The sequence below is a fragment of the Camarhynchus parvulus genome, chromosome 23 (assembly GCF_901933205.1).
Source record: "Camarhynchus parvulus chromosome 23, STF_HiC, whole genome shotgun sequence".
Taxonomy (NCBI): Eukaryota; Metazoa; Chordata; class Aves; order Passeriformes; family Thraupidae; genus Camarhynchus; species Camarhynchus parvulus.
In genome coordinates, this window is record NC_044593.1 from 4,234,830 (window position 1) to 4,248,236 (window position 13,407).

At 48.7% G+C, this 13,407-nt stretch overlaps 1 protein-coding gene across 1 annotated transcript in view; it reads right to left on the minus strand.

The window, feature by feature from the left end:
• LUZP1 (leucine zipper protein 1) overlaps positions 1-9,712 on the minus strand; it is a 28,122-nt gene extending 18,410 nt beyond the window's left edge. The window contains exon 1 of the mRNA XM_030964483.1: positions 9,589-9,712. The gene's annotated coding sequence lies outside the window, so the exon portion shown is untranslated. The remainder of the gene's footprint in view (positions 1-9,588) is intronic.
• Positions 9,713-13,407: the final 3,695 nt, after the last annotated feature.

Sequence of the window (13,407 nt, forward strand, 5' to 3'; positions counted from 1 at the left end):
CACTGAAAACTGCCCACTTGAAAGCCTTGATGAATTTATGGATGGAATACATTCACTTGCAGGCTGAGCCTCTCAAAATGACAACAGGCATTTCACAGACAGACATACAGCATTGTGCCAGGACCATGGCAAGCAGGACATAAAGGTGAGGGCACCTCATTGCCCCAGCAGGCAGAGACCAGCCACACACCCTGCACCACACACTCTGCTCTGGGAAGAGCTGCAAGGGCACTGATATTCTCCATGAGCCAGAGGTCCAAGGTCTGGTTACTGGCTGGGGCATTCTGCAGTCACTGTTGGGATGCTCCTTTATGCAGAAAGAGATAGCAGAGAGATACCTGGCCTCTGCTCCTTCTTTCCAAAAATGGGCCAGAGTAATTGCCCATTTGCTTGGGGAAAAGTGTCTCCTTTGACTAGGGAGGGCACTGAAAAAGCACAACAGCTGTAACTTCCCAGAGAGACTATCCCAGCACCCAGCTGCCTCCTTCAGTGGGCAGCTAAGAAGCTGTTTGGAGTCAGAAGTGTAGGACAGGATTTCCATCAGGAAGGTCCTGAGCCATACTTCTTCCACAGACAAGGCTCAATAACATCACCAACTTCAAAGCTCTTCCACCTCTCACCAGCTTCTTGTCGATAGGACATGAAAGGGTTGAAGATGCCACTCCACTCCTGACTATCATGGGAAAACTTTGTTCCAAATTCTCCATTTCATGCTGCTAGAAAACCAACAATCTTGAATTACCTTGTATTAAGGCAGTTCTACAGGGCAGCCTGCATTTGCTTAAAAAGGCCATTGGTTATCCAAGGTTGTTGACTAATGGACAACAGACAGACAAATTCTGCTGCTCCTGGAGCACAGGCACTCCTGCAAGCATTACACAAGATGCTAATGACAAAATCTGCAGGCTTAATGCCAAGCATTAATTTATCTGAATCCTATCCTAAATGAAGATCAGAGCCAAGAGGGCATATGCTTTTCTTGCAGCATGTTTAAGAAGTGAAGAGTGAGAAATAGAGCATGAAGCAAAAATGGCAGCAGAGGATCCCCTCCAGGACTCTTCCAGGGCATGGCTGTCTAACTGTGCTCACTTGCATTGTTATTTACATGGTTTTTTTCCCTTGTACTCCCTGGACTGAAGGAAGGAAGGATGTTTCATAGGAAGGAAGCACTGGTGTGGCTGTACTGAGACAGGACTACACTGCTTCCCCCACCCCATGCTGCTTCTTTCTACAGAGGAGGGAAAGAGCAGGAAATTCACATTTTCTCTCTCATCTTAGTTAGCAGTAAGGGGAGGAAGCTGACCTCAGTCCTGCTCTGATTTCAAACAGGGTTAGTGTCCAAAGCTGGAGCAGGCTGCTCAGGACTGCATTAAGTTGTAAAAAATCTCCAGGGTCAGAAATGCCCCAACCCCTCAGGCCCTGTTTCCTGTCAGAACAATCTCAGGGAGAAAATTATTTTCCTTTATGTTCAGTCAGAATTTACCATGCTGTAACTTTCTGCACCTGGGGTGGGGCAATATCCAGCATCAGTTCAGACTGGTGGATGAATGGATTGAGAGCAGCCCTGCAGACACAGACTGGGGGTATTGGTGGACAAAAAATTGGACATGACCCAGAAACATGTACTTGTAGCCTAGAAAGCCAACAATGGTCCTTGGCTGCATCAAAAAAATATGGCCAGCAGGTCAAGGGAAGTGATTCTCCTGCTGTGCTCTCATGAGACCCCACCTGGAGCACTACATCTGGAGTTCTGGTGTCCTCAGAAAGACTACAGTGGGTTCACAAGAGGCCACAAAGAAAATCCAAGGGCTGTAATACTTTTGTGAAGAAGGGCTGAGAGAGTTGGGGTTGTTCAGTCTGGAAAAGAGGAGACTCTGGGGAGACCTTATAGTGGCTTTTCAATATATAAAGAGGGTTTATAAGAAAGACACACAGAGACTTTTTACTGTGCACTGTGGTGATGGGATGTGGGCACTGGTTTCAAACTAAAAGAGTGGGTTAAGATTGGATATTAGGAAGAAATTCTTCCCTGTGAAGGTGGCAAGTCACTGGCACAAGTTCCCTAAAGAAGCTGTGGATGCCCCATCCCTGCAAGGTCCAAGGTCAAACTGGATGGGGCTTTAGGCAACCTGGTCTAGTGAAATATCCACCTGAACCTCATGACACTTCAGACAGCATCTCACCAGTACTGAGCAGAAAAGAACAGCTTTCTCTTGATGTGCCTCACAGGCACTCAATGCCATGCTGCCATTGCTTTGCTGAGCCTGTTCAGCTTGCTGCTGCCACTCTTGCTTTTGCAGAGAGAGATGCTCTGTGTGCCCCACCAGCTCACACACAGCTGGGCTCCAAAGCAAGGACTGTGCTGAACTCTCAGCCACATGCCCCAGCAGTTGCAGCAGTCACTAGAGGCACACAAGCAGAGATTACTAAAAACAGGAAAAAAAAAGAGAAAACCCACCCTGCTTTGCAAATCAGCTCAAGGCGTAGGCAGCTGAGGAAAAGTGAATGGAGATGATCTGTGTGTGAGGACTTGGGAGTGTGTTCCTGTTGTAAGGCAGCAAGTAGAGAATGGGGCTTGCCACTCCTGCTGCTGGAGGAGGGAAATGAGGGGCAGGTGACCCAGACCCAAGGAGTGCCACCTGGCAGTCAGCAGGGCACAGCTGTTTCCCTGCACTCAGCAGTTGCTGTTTCTCTCTGCCTGCACCTCCAGGCAGCCTCTCATCCCAGCTCTTACACACCAGCTAGCAGCAGCCTGTTTGTGCTCTGTGCTGTGCAGAGAGTACACCCCAAAGAGCCTCCCCATCTTGCCATCAATGCTGGAAAAGAGTTCCCCTACCTCCACAGCGAGTAATGCTCCGCTGCAGCATTGTTCCTGCAGTCACCTTCAAACACACACAATTTCACAGCTTCCCCAAAGCACTGCTGATACTCACTCTTCCCTTCACAGCCCCTCTGACAGTGATTATAGACAAAAGGAAAATATCTATTCCAAACTGGGCTTCTTGCTCCCATGCTCTGCCCAATGCATAAAAGGTAACATCCAGAGAATTTTAGAGCACATGCAGGCAGTTTACAATATACTAACAGCCAAAACTCACAAAGAAACAACACCCACATTACACAGGATGCCTTTATGCAAGGACATTAGTCATACTCAGCAACATTAAAAACAATCCTGAAGAGCAGCTATACAGAATAGGATGCAGGCAGAAGTGTGAGAGACTTCATTAGGAATTCTCAATTGCTTCAAGTTCAAATTCTCACCACAAAGCAGTACTAGTAGTTATTTATTATCATCCAGGAATTATTGTTTTCCAGTAAAAACAGACATATTTCCAAATGATTCACACTACCTGAGAAATTAATGTTTTTGCAGCTCTGTTCCAGATCCTAGGTCAGGAATCTCCATTCTATTCCGGTAAATTCCACTATGATATCACATGTAACAACAAGTTCTTGAAGAAGTTTCATCAGATTTTCCCTTTAAGGTAACCCACTGCACTCCCACGTGAGGCACAGGCACCTCAAAGGCACAAGAGCTGAAAGTGCTGCAGTGGAATCAGATGATCAAGACAACCTTGGAGCCTCTGCAGCCTCGGAAACATATCCTGTGATTTCCAAATCAATCCAGTGGGGAAGACACAAACCAGTGCTGAACCTTAAGAGCCAGATAATGCTTATAGAAGCAATTTTAATTAATGCAATTCTGAGAATGAACGTGTGTGACAGATTTTGCTGCAACACGTACGGAGGGTGCAGCACTGCAGCAAAAGCTGTCACTCCCATCTGTGCAGAGCTGTGCTGCATGCAGCACGGGTGGCAGGGCTGACGACACCAACCCTCAGAACCACCCTGGCAGAACCACCCTTGCTGCACAGCCCAGAGCTGCCTTTCTGCAAGCACTGCATTGCATGCAGCAGCAGAGGAAAATGCGAAAAGGAAGCATTCAAGGTAAAGAGAAACATTCTTGAGCTAATTAAAGAGTTGCTTGAGCTTATGTTCATCGTGATCAGTCATGCAGAAAGACATTTTCAGCTTAGGATGAAGCTACCATTTTTAGAGGTCAATTAGAACACTGCAACACTCACACGAGAAGCAGGAACACAGGCCCTGCCATGTCACACAGCAACATGCTCCCTCTTTTGCACCCACGCCACCTTTACCTACCCTGGCACTTGCACTTCCCGTGCAGGATACTTGCTGTCACCTGCTCCAGGACCCTCAGGGGACATGGGAGCAGTCACTGGGATGACCTGATAGACATTGCCCACTGGTCCCAGAGTGGGAGAGCTGCTGTCCTGGAGCAGAGGTGATGTGTGTCACCAGAATGCACCTTCCTCAGCTGCCCCACAGAACTGCTGTGCCATGGCACAGGTCAGGCAGCCCTCTCACATCACCTGCCTACAGCCACAGAGCTCTCCTACTGCACAGCCTGACACATGAGACCCGAGCTCCAGTGGTTTTGTAATATTAACCACCAAAGCTGAATCCTACCAGGGCTAAGAAAGCCTTGGTTCTCATCTCCTGCTGCTCTGCTTTCTCAGAGGCATGCAGAGCACAATCAAGGATGGCCACAACACTATTTGCAAAGCGTCTGAATGAAATCAGTCCTACTACTTCTGAGCCAAACAATCACAAATCCAAGTAAGGGACACAGGGGTTTTTGTGGCAAAAAAAATCTTATTTAGATCAACACCCCCTCCCCCTCCTCCAGGCATCAAGTTTGCAAGTTGAAATCACAAACCTCAAAACCGGCTGAGTTAATGAGTTAATTCAATACTAAGTAAGGTTTGATACTATGGCCTGGGCAGTACAGCAGGTCAAACTATGACTTAAAAACCAATTAGCTAAGTAAATTCAGAACTATAAATGTTTACATGCAGGGGCTTGTCCACCCAGTACTGATTAAAAATCGTTAAAGCCTACACTTTCTCCTTTGTGACTTGAAGCAGCTAAACCACCACAAACCAGGGCAGACAGCAAGGGGGAGTGATGAGGAAGTGCCCACATTTGACAGTGCATGTCCCCCATTTCTTCATCCTGGAGCACTCAGGAGCCCACCTGTCAGAAGCAGACATGGAACCAAGGAATCAGGCCAGTCTGCCTGTGCCTGCAGCCAAGGGAGGACAGTGAGCATGGCTGGGTTGTGGAGAGCCCTGACACACAGGCAGGGCAGTGTGACAGCTGTCATGCTGCAGCAGGCCAAGGAGCAGCCATGCAGAAGTTTCCAGCTCACACAAAGTATTTACACACATGAGACCAGTGCACTTTGCTGGCCCATGTTCAATAGAGCTGCTCAGAGCCCAGATGATAGGACTCTGAAGTTATTTTTTGAGGAGGACATTTGAGGTTTGCTCAATTCAATGAAGCTCTGACAAACAGGGCTAAAAAGACTGGGACTTAATAAATGTAGAAAATTTTCCACTGAAGTCCTCTAAACACGATGTCTCTACTCCTCTGCCCAAACCTGGGCAGCACTTTGTGCGAGCAGGAATTTTGCAAAGGTAGCACATCCAAACTCACTGTGAAAGTATGGTGGTGACAGAGACCTCAACACAGACAGCCATGCTTAAATGTTCAAGGGATGCTATTAGTGCAGTAGTGACCTCACAAACTTTGGACCAGATCCTCAAACTTAAGTTTTATCATCATTTTCAGGTGGCCCTGCACTGTGCCTGCCTCCTTCTAGCCTCATGCTCCCCTCCCTTGGCCAGAGTAAAGCAGCCCTGCAGCCAGGCTGGGAATCTGGCAGGGCCAAAGGGATTGGGGGGAGGCTGATGGTTAATTTTCACCCAGATCAACTCTCTGAACACAGCTGCGTGGAGTTTTTGTCAGCTGGGGTAAGGCTAGAAAGGGCACTTGGAGGAGAAGGCAGTTAGGACAAGGGGAAAGGCAAACCCACCTCCTCCAGGCACAGTGCCCACCTGCACTGATGTAGCTCTTCCCAGATCCATGACTGGAGAGGATGTGAAAACCCATCTCTCCTCCAACTTGACAAGTGCAAGCAGCCACTCTCATCCACCCACAGTCACACAGAAATAAACTTACCAGCTTCTGTGTTCTTACACTTTATACCTGTGCACTGGCAACTTTGTCCCTAAGCAAGGAAGTGATACATTTCATTCCTGGGATTATTGGGGTCGATCCTAATGGGCTTCACTATGAGAAGAGACAAGACTGCAGAGTAGGCTGAGTGCTAAGCACAACACTAAAACTCTCCTTTTTCTAAACACCCCCTTCTCCTTTCAGCCCATCACTCACAGAGTGCATTCACCTTTCAGGACTGTGTTTCTATGTGAAATTCAAATGTTCAGGAACACAAATGTTACATTCTCTGCACAACAAAATATTCTCAGCTTTCTTTTACAGAAAAGGAAACAGAAACTGCCTGTGCACAGCATTTACACTTCTGTGCATGCTGCTGTCACGCTTAGGTAAAGCTGTGTGCTGCACCTGCATATCTCACTCCACCCTGGTGAGAGTTAAAGCACACAGGGCTGAGGCATCTTTACAAACCCTTATCTACCCAGATTAGGGCCTCAGCAGGAGAACATCGCTGCCAAAACCTAAGACACAAAAGCATTAAGGCCTAAATTGCCACATTCTGATGGCTGACATCCAATGCCACACTTTATATTTGATCATTTCAAAAACACTGGTTTTCAGGCTGCTGAATCAACCCAAACCTCAGCGACTTCACAGGAATGGCATGCCTGGCATGCCTTCTCAGTCGGGGTGGTTATGAAGGCTCCTAAATCTGGACAGTTAAGGGCAAATGGTTTGTGGGTTTTCCACCAAACTGATTCAGTCACCAGCTGTAAACCCTCAAATCCAGAGAGATGTGACTGCTCACAGTGTGTGCAGTGAGTGGCTGCAGTCACCACCAGGAGAAGGCTGCCAGTCCCTGTTACGCTGGCAAACACATGAGCTTGGGCAGGGAGATTAATCACACCTTTGGTGGCTACCAGGGAAGAGGAGATCAAGTTAAAAGACTAAAGCACTCCAAAAATTCAGCCCATTGAAAGCAGAGAGAATAACAGTATGGAAGGACAAAGCCAACCACGAGCTTTGGGAATGCAAGAAGTGCTGGCAAGCAACACCTGCTCATCAGCTGCCACCAAGTATTTGAAAACATTTATGCTTTCTACTTCATGTGTGCAAATACAAGCATTACCCAAGGCAAAAAGTCCGTACAGCAGGCCTTAGACATGTGAAGATGTATGTAACCATGCCACAACCATCACAACAAAAGGTTCTCCATTCCAACACATTTTAAGGGCTCCCATGATCTGCAATCCACTATTTAGTGTAAAACATATTACTGCTACGAATCATCACCCTTGTGGGAATCTTCCAATAAAAACGACCTCCTAAAGACATTATATGCTTCATTTTAGTGTAACAATTGTATCAAAATTGTCCTTCTTTGTCATTTCACTCATTTCTGAAAAACTCCCATGAGGAAAGAGGCCTCTGGTTCCTCACCAACTGCAGCCCAGGGTGGGAAGGAAAGCCTGTGGATAACATGCACAACCTCAAAATCCCTAGGTACAATACTCTGGTAAGGTCATGCTCAAAGATGTAATCACCAACCCATTTGAACACACAAAATAATGTGGCCTAGATTGCAAGGCATACAGGCTTTTAAATATTATCACTTCTTGTAACAGCCACATTTGAGAGTTCTCTTTTTTTAACATGAATTATTTTTGCCTACAATTCCTAGCCTCGTATTAAATAAAGAAAATCAGTAACTTCCTCTCAGTTAGGCAATTTTCAGAACACAGAGACAGCCAGAAGGTTGGCAAAAAGTCTATGCTCCTGTAACTTATTTCTGCTTCTTAGGAAGTCAACATCGGTCAGATTGGCCTGTACTGGAGTGCAGAAACTTTACTATTTCATAGCATTATGAGGAAGCTGAGGTTGAAGAACTACTTATATCAGGAGACATTAGTTAATGGGGACCTGACTACTCTTGAATTGTGCTGCCCTCCCACACTCCCTTTACCCCAACTCATTCCATCCCCCCGGAACTTTCAGACACATATCCAAAAGAAACACAGCAATCAGCTCTCCATGTCCTCCTCCTCCTTGCAGTGCTACAGAGGGCTGAGCACTGAGCGGCCCCAGGGGTCCAGGCATGATGCTGGTGGGGGGTGCCATGCCCAGGAGGGGTCCCTTGGGGTTCCTGGGGTGTCAGCCTGACCGTTTTGTGCAGTCCTTACCGCTGCAGAGCCGACACAATGGAGGAATTACACTTCTGCAAGTGCCGCAAACCAGCCCCAGAGCACGCTGTCCCTGCCGAAATACGCCGGCTGGTACTGGCTGCACAAAGCGACCAGAGCACAGAGCTGCCGGTTCCGTCCTCGCACAGACTGTAACACTGGGGAACGACGCCTCCCCCCAGTGTCCCGCAGGTCAGCAGATGCATACCTCTGCCATGAGGCTGTAGGCATGTGGGAAGTTACTGCATTTTTTCCCTCTAAACACGGAATGCCACAGACGATTCCAGGTTGTAAAAATCCCCCTTCCCACTGTCATCACTGCGGTGAGAGGCGCTCACCCACCCCAGCGAGAGGCTCGATAAGCAACAGCCCCAACACACGCGGCAGCGATGAGCACTCCTTTCCTTCCCCCGATTTTTGTGGAACATTTTAACAGAATTTACACACCATTTAAAGCCTAACCCCACCGCACCTAACTCAAACGTGCTGATTAGTTGGGATGGTAACTTTAACTTGCGTTTAATTGGTTTAAAGGCTTCAGATGAAGCGTTACAAAGGGGGAAAAAATGCAGATGGGCAATGAAAGCGCAATCACCAAGGACAACAAGCAAAGGTTTGCTGTGCCACTGGCTTCACATGCCAGCACACGGGACACCTGACAAAGCCAAACGAGGGAAGTTTCAGAAATTTCCAAAAGAGGCAAAAAAAAGTTTCACAATGCTCCCTCAATTAATTCCCTCACGACGGGGGAGCAAAGAAGAACGAAGTGATTAACAAAGTCAGAGCATCAGAAAAGCATATATATAAAAGAACGTTATTAATTATATTATAAACGTGGGCGGGCTGGGAAAGAAGGGGGAATTCAGGAAAAATAAGCAACAGGAAAGGGAGTATGTGGCTGCAGCAAGGAAAAAAAAATGGTTATCCACAGAAAACGCGTTAAGCGCCTGGAAACCTCCAAAGTCTCAACCAAGCCGCAGCCAATGGAGTTAGGAACTTCCTTGCGGGCAGCTCGCTACAGCGAGGACCGGTGGGACCGTGCCCTTCCCGGGCGGGGACGGGGCCGATCTCCGCTCAGGAAAGCGGCTGTTCCGGTCCCGTCGGAAGGAGCCCGACGGCGGCTCCATTTCCGAGCGGGAGCCGAGGCCCCGGCGGGCGCCTCAGGGCCGGGTCTCCCGCGGGGGGTCCCCGCCGCCGCCGCCACCGCGGGCGACCCGGCCTTGAGGCAGCCGCTCGCCCGCACGGGAAGGGACGGGAAAGGCGGCGGCGGTCAAAGACAAAGCGGATGCCTCAAATTCCTCCCCGCCCCGCCGGTCTGCGGCACCCCCCGCCCTCCGCTCCTTCATCGCCCACCTCTGCCTACCTGGGCAGCAGGAGCGGCCAGGCTTCGCTCCCTCCCAGCCCGGGCTTGGGCAGCCGCAGCCCGCGAGGGGCTCCGGGGCTCGGGCGGCGGGTGCGGGCGCTGACAATGAGGGGAGGGACGCGGTACCGGGCGGTGCTTGACGTCACGGAGCGGGCGGGGGCTGCCGGCCCGGCCCGGCCGCCGTGCGGCTCCGCGGCGCCCGCCCCCGGCCCTGGAGAGGGCGGGCAGGCCCGGCCGCCATTTTGGGGGGGCTGAGGGCGCTCGGGACAGGGAGGGGAAAGTTTGGAAGTTTCCGCAAGGCCCCGGTGCGGAGCTGGGCGCGGTTGGTGTCGGGGATGGCCGCAGCGGAGGAGTTACCGTGGCTGCTTTCGCGGTGGGTTCGTGCTCCGGAGCCTGCCGGACTGTCCCTTCTCCTGACCCGGCCCGAGGCTGCCGCTTCGTCGGGGCTTTGGTGTCCGGGCAGGCAGTGCCGGTCCCGGCTCGTTAAAAGCCCGTGCCAGGTGGCACAGCGGGGTTTTGTCCTCCTCTCCCGCCGCATCCCCCCTTTAGTGCCATCTCTTGGAGAGTTTGGGACTTGGTGGTCAGTCCAGCTGTGGTTGGTTCCACTTCTGATATCTGCAGCCCGGGGATGCCGAGATGGGATCAGAGACAAGAGACGTCCCCCATCACTAACCGGGAACAGTTGCTCCCGGTGTGGCTGAGCGGTGAGCAGAGCCCCGGCACTGCGGTCACCCGGTGAAGGGCACCGGGAGCTGCCCGGCGCTCTGTGAGCATCGCGCGGCCCTTGCCCGGCTGAGTCCCCAGCAGACGTGATCACAGGCCGGTGAGCAATTCCAGCCTCCCGGCCAGGCTGCAAAACCTGACAGGCTGGGAACCCGCTGGCCATTGTGGGGACATGTGGGGAAAAAGGGGAGCTGCCTTCTCGCCTTGTAACATCCCTCATTCCACTTTCTGTACTTTTGTTTGCACCTCCCACTGACTGCACTAAGTCCTCATCATTAAAAATATTAAATTAAAAAAATGCTTTATCTTAGAGCAGCCAGAGCTTTCTTTAGTTTTCCTCTACATCATTTCCTTTCCCTGGACAGAAATTTCTAAGTGTCTAACCTCACACCACTAAGCTTTTTTCTTTGAAATACCAGCCTGGTTTGAAATACAACCCTTGTTGCCACGGGCACTGTGCCGCCAGCTGCAGCATGACACAGAGCAGGCAGGTCGTCTCTCACTTGGATCCAGAGATTTGACATTTATAATTTCCTGGGTTTCCATTCACTCTTTTCCTCGCACTGCAGACGCCACCCAGCAGCTGGTTCAGTTGCCACCTTGGTGAGGGGCTTCTTTCTCCTCCTTTATCAGCTCAGCTCAGTTTGTTTCCCGTCACCTCCCTCCATCACTCATGCTGGGTGGGTCAGGATTTTACCTCACACCTCGTGCTTTCCCTCCAGCAGCAGTTCAGTTCGCTGTGCCAGTGCTGCTGGCATCTGGTGGCACAGGAGGCTGAGGAGTGTCTCCCACTCCTTAGTGAGCATTTGCTCTTGTTTACACTACTGCACAATGGGGACTCACCAAAGCCTGGGGCATGGTTGCAATGCTTATCTCTTGGATTGGAAGCGTGGGTGCTGGGTTTCCAAAACCCAAAACAGGATGCCAACACCACTGGTAGAAAATTTTTCCCCCAGATGTCCCCACAATGACTGATAGAAAGGCTGCATAGTTCCAGGGGAGTGGGGTGTAAGTAATGTAGGCAGGTGTGACCAGAGATGATGAGCAAGGAGAGATGACAAACACAATAAAATCACAAATGATATGGGGAAGCAGCAGAAGCTGTCAGTGTGTCTGACAACAGAGGATCCATATGGGTGTAGTAGCTTTAAACAAATAAAAGTAACTCGTGCATCTTATGCACAGCTTGATAACGTGAGAAGTGGATGGCTCTAGGATGCCATGAACACCAGAGGTATGAGATTTAAAAGGGATTAGCCAAACTTACAGAGAACAGATTTCTCAGTGATTATTAAAAATGTCTATCTGAGTCACCTTCCAGTTCATGAAGTCCCTGAACTGACTCTTCAGCTATTCTTGCTATTCTGTACTCCCTCTGTTTGTATGGTGAATTTAAGTGAGGTGTCTGAGTCGATCTTGCTGATGATGATATATGCGTGTCCCTACTAAAATTACTTGTGTGTGTGTGCTGCTTCTTCTGCACCAGTTTTGGGATTTGTTCAGTTTATCAAACTGGCAGACAACTAACTCAGAGTCAATATTTCTCTGCCTCTAGTGAGTTGAATTAGCCCACTGTTTTCTAAGCCAGCAGTTCTTGCTTCTCTCTGCACACTAGAAATGGAGATTCTCCTGTTATTACCTGATTCCAGGTGTTTGGGTTTTAAGCATTTAGAAGATCAAAGTCATGAAAAGATCCTGATATTTGTTTAATTAATTTCTTCAGCTCCTAACAGAGCTGGAGCCTCGGTTGTGCTAGAAGCCACACAGAGTTTAGGAACAGTATTAAACACAGCAAGCAGGGGAAAAGAAACAGAATCATGCTTGTGTGTTCAGAAGTGCTGCATGGCTTGCTAGTCTCACATCATTGTCAGCAGTCTATATGGCAATGTAAGTTTTGTTGCATTTGGGGGTTTGTGTGTATGACTGTTTCTTGTTCCTAGAATCAGCTGGATGCCACCATGAGCCCCCACAGAAGCCTGCAGCCATGTCAAGGTGTGATAACAAAGGCACTGAGAAGCCTGCAGCACATAAGAAATGGGTTGATGTCTTGTTATTTTGTACTGCTGCCATCTTCCTGTCAGTCAGAAAGCATATTCAGTCCAGTGAGAACACCATCTCCTCAAACCAAGGCTTTTCATATCCATCTTCACCAGCTGCAAAAGGAGCCAGAACCTGACACACCTGGAGAACACCAGGATGGGGAGTGGCAATTGCTGGAAATAATAAACAGGATTTACACACACTGTGAGTAGGGTTGGTCTGAATACATCAGACATCTCCACTACTGATTCTTCTACACAAGTCTCATTTCAATCTTGCAACCTAGGTAATGCAAATAATGGCATTAAAGTCAGTTGATCTGAGGGGATGTTTCACCTCTTCCTGGAGCAGACATCTTAAAAATGTCAGCTAAATTAGGTCTACACATGGAGCCAGAAGGGGTGCATTTAAGGATGCAAGGGTTCTTGCCAATATAATTTCAAGATTGGCACCATAGCTACAGCTGTCTCTCTTAACATTTTTTCAAGGACTGGCAAGGTTTACTGCAGAGGGAGTTGTGAACTCAAAAAAGAAAAGCAGGGTACAGAGTAGTTTCCATGGTAGTTCAAGTTTTGAAATTGTCTATCCATCATTAACTGCTGTGGAATAGACAGGAAAATACAAAGCATCATACATTCACAGTACCGAAGTACCTTTTGCATTAGAATATCAGAGTGGTTAAAAATCATAATTGTCAATGAAAGCGTTCTGACATTGTGTTATAAAGTGTGTTCTGCAAAAACATTTCCATCATGTCATAGACTGATTACAAATACAAAACAGGAAGAGGACTTTTGGCATGTTTGTTTGTGAAGATGTGATCTGTTCATCAATAGGGCTTCATATACTTGAGTAGTCTTATATATTGTTCTTTTGTTCCTTTGTGCATTTTGTTCCTATTGTGCATTTGTTCCTTTTAACTCCCCTGTTTTCAGATTGGTGAGCGTGGTGGGATTGCTTCAACCCACAGGCTTTCAATGGCCATATTTCTGTCACACAGCAAGGTTCAGGTTTGTCCTGGATCATGTTCCACATTCATTGTCCTGCCAGTTTCTG